This window comes from Bos javanicus, chromosome 19 (genome assembly GCF_032452875.1).
Source record: "Bos javanicus breed banteng chromosome 19, ARS-OSU_banteng_1.0, whole genome shotgun sequence".
NCBI classification, from domain to species: domain Eukaryota; kingdom Metazoa; phylum Chordata; class Mammalia; order Artiodactyla; family Bovidae; genus Bos; species Bos javanicus.
This window is the reverse complement of record NC_083886.1, coordinates 29906442-29910084: the sequence shown is the minus strand read 5'-3', so window position 1 is coordinate 29910084 and position 3643 is coordinate 29906442.

Below are 3643 nucleotides of genomic sequence, written 5' to 3'. Positions count from 1 at the left end.
GACCTTCACCTTGGGTATGACTGAGGGTTTTACTTTTGAAGTCAAACATTTATATAACGTCTGCCGTGTGTCAAGTCCTCTTCTAAGCACTCTGTCAGGCTTACAAGCACTCATAATTCTTGTAAGAATCTTATGAGATAGGGATAGTCCTAGCTCCATTTTACAGAGACTCGGGAAAGTTGCTGAAGCTCATATCACTGATGAGTAGAAGAGCAGGAATTTGAACTGAAATGGTCTGGATGCAGGGTTCAGAGCTTTTAGTCGGCACCTGTGGGCAAGACGGGCTTGGTTGATGTTATCTGACACAAATGGGTCTCAGTTGTGTCTAGACAAGAGACGGGGTCCGGGTGGACCAGAAGTTTGAGCTGTGACCAGGCTTGACTGTGCTTCTGAGCACGTCCTGTCCAGTTAAGAGAACACACGTTAAATGAAGTGGTTTCCAGGACTCCTGACGTAGTCTGGAAATTACAGCAGTGGAGGATTTTGATGCGGGTACCTGGCTTCCCCAGAAGAGTCAGTGGGGTCTGAATTGATTGTGTTACTTTGGGAAACAGAAAGAACTTGACTCAAACAAAACTTGACTCCAATTCACAACTTCATTGTGTGACCCTGAGCAAGTTGCTTCACCCATCAAGTTGGAAACCCATTGGTTTTCTCCCAGCGAAATGGAGACCATCACACTTACCTTATCAAGTGATTAAAAAAGCACCTGTAAAAGGAAAGAAGCTGGCAGACTGAGTATATGACAGTTGAGGGTGTTTGAGGTTGGTTGGTTGGTTTTTAACTATTCATAATCCTCAGATCACTCACCCTGGAAGAAGTTAGGGGCCTCCTCTCATTTTGAGGCTTTGAGAGCCCAGCTCACCTGGTCAGCCTCTTGGAGACGCTCAAGGGATCCCAGGCCCCTGGACTTGACGCCAAGAGATCTGACTGTTCTGGAGAGTGCAGGAGAACAGGTGGGTCTAGAGCGTAGGTTTCCCCAAGCTTTGTCCGGGCCTCAGTGCTGTTGATCAGCTTCTTCAGCTGCCCTCCCTTAGTGCCAGCTTCTTGGCTGAGGATTCCGGAGCTGGGCAAAGAAGCCCATACAAACCCCAAACCCGCCAAATCCCTTAATCTACCGGAGCTCTTTGAAGGGGTGAAAACCGCCTGTGGATAAGGGGAACCAGCAGATGTAATTTATTTTCATTTGCAAAAAAAGCTTTTGAAAGGTCCCACCCTGAATGCTACTACAATAAAGAAAATGGGTCACCGTCCAGGGAAGCTTTGTCAAGGGTGGAAGTCTGGCCGTGAAGGAAGGAAACAAAGGGTGGACATAAAAGGACGGTTCTCTGGGGAGGGGGGAAATTATGGGAAACCTCTGGACCCAGAGCTCAGCTCACTGAACACCCACACACAGTCTGAAGGAGGGGATCCCCTCACATGTAGAGGTGACAGTCGAGCGACATCAGGCAGAAGAAGGTGAACTGGAGGATCTTTAGAAGTTGAATGGTTCATGGGACACAGGTTCGGCAGAAGGTGATGTATTGGGGACAAAATCATCTGAAGGACTCTTAAAGGGTGAAAGATTATCAAATACACTTGAAAAATACTATTTTAGGAGTGTAGTACAAATTCCTTCCTTAAGATAAGTACTCCACGCAGATGCTATTGGCATTTGGGGCCAGACAGTTCTTCACTGGGCAGAGCAGTCCTGTGTCCACTACAGGATGTTCAGTGTCCCTGATTCCTATCCACTAAAAGCTTCTAAATCCCACCCCCAACACACACACATCACTGTGACAACTGACAAATGGTTCCTCTCATTTATAAGTCCCCCTAAAAGAGCCCTCATTCCAGTCCCATCCTGATCGACTTGAAATTTAGCTCAGGGTCTTCCTAAGGCCAAAAAGGTAAGAGAACCAGAAATAAAAACAGAATGCATTTGGGTTTAGAATCTTCTTCTGGGACGTTCTAGTCATCACATCTCAAAATGATTGCAATAAGTGCTAGAAACACAAACAGAGCAGAGGATGGGGGCACAGTGCCAGGAGAGGAGGTGGGTTTTAGACAAGATACTTGGGGTGGGAGAGGCTCTGAGAGGGATCCAGTAGAGCTAAGTGAAGAAGGGAGCTGGGGGATATGCTGGTGGCAGGGGGACAGCGGGAGTGTGCATTCCAGTGGAAGGAAACGGCAAGTGCAAAGGTCCTGACGCAGAGCTTGACTTGCGTAAGGAACACGAACAAGGGGCTTGGTGAGCAAGATAGGAGTGCTGGGAGGTGAGCTCAAAGAAGTCGCCATGCAGGCCAGAGAACACAGGGCTTTGCAGATTTTGAGAAGGAATTTGAGCACTCAATGATGAATTCTGGGTACCTCCAAGGCTTTGGAGGCTCTTCCCATGGCTCTTCATATCATAATGCTTCCCTGACTAATCCATCAACTTCTCGAGAGAGGAACTGGGTCTTTACTCTTTGAATCCCCAGAGTTTAACAGACTGCCTGGCACAGGATAGGAATGTACTACAAACTCATTAAAATCAATCAAAGCACGACATTATGGACAACTGATGTCACCAACTGAGGTAGGTTGAAAAATGTCCTCCACCTCCACCCTCAGAGATATCTGTGTATTAATTCCTGGAACCTGCGAATGCTACTTTATGTGGCAAAAAATGAGTCTCAGCAGATGTGATGAAAGTAAAGGATACTGAGATGGGAAGATCATCCTGGATTATCTGGGTGGGCCCTAAATGCCATCACATGTCCTTATAAGAAGAAGGGAGGGGGAGATCCAACAAATTAGAAAAGGGCAGGCAAAGACAGAGGCAGAAATCAGAGTGATGTGGCCACAAGCCAAGGAATATTGGCAGCTACCAGAAGCTGAAAGAGACAAGGAACTGATTCTCCTCCAGAGCCTCTGTAGAAAGCACAGCCCTTGGTTTTAGTCCAGTGACACTGATTTCAAATTTCTGGCCTCCAGAATTGCGAGAAAATAAATTGCTGTTGTTTTAAGCCTCCAAATTTGTGGGAATTTGGTACAGTGGCCATCAGAACTAATACACCACCAAATAGTAGAAATGCCAGAGTTCAGCAGGTTCCTTGCAAATCTTACGAGGCAAGCTTGGGGTAAATGAAAGGAACAAAAAGAGGGAGCATTAACACTCTGGCTTTGGAATGTTTCCCAAGTCTTCCTTTGGGTCTTCTTCCCATGGGCTGTATGGCCACGTCCCCCTATTCCTTACTTCATGCAATGCTGAGTTCAGGGCCTCCCACATTAGCTTGCCAGGTGCTCCCTCTTTCTGGAGGCCAGGGTCTCAGCATCCTTTACGATTCGGAACACAGTTCAGAAACAAGTTAATAGTCTCCTGGGCCTTTGAGAGAAGAGTCACCATAATATCCAGGGATTTCAGTTTGCATGGAAGCCAGAATACTTCACTTAGAAGTGTTTATGAGGTCAGGCATCTTCTGTTCTTCCAGGGTCACAGAGAATCACAGATCAGGACCCTAGGGGAATAGGTGACTGGGGGACAGTAACAGGCTGAGAAGTGACTGCTGAAGGGAGTATCCATTTCAGCCACCACCCAGGGATCAGGGCAGGTCTTGCAACCACCCAGCTTTCCAAGGGCATTACTGTCTGAGAGCCCAGAGGAGCTAGGAAAGTATAAGAG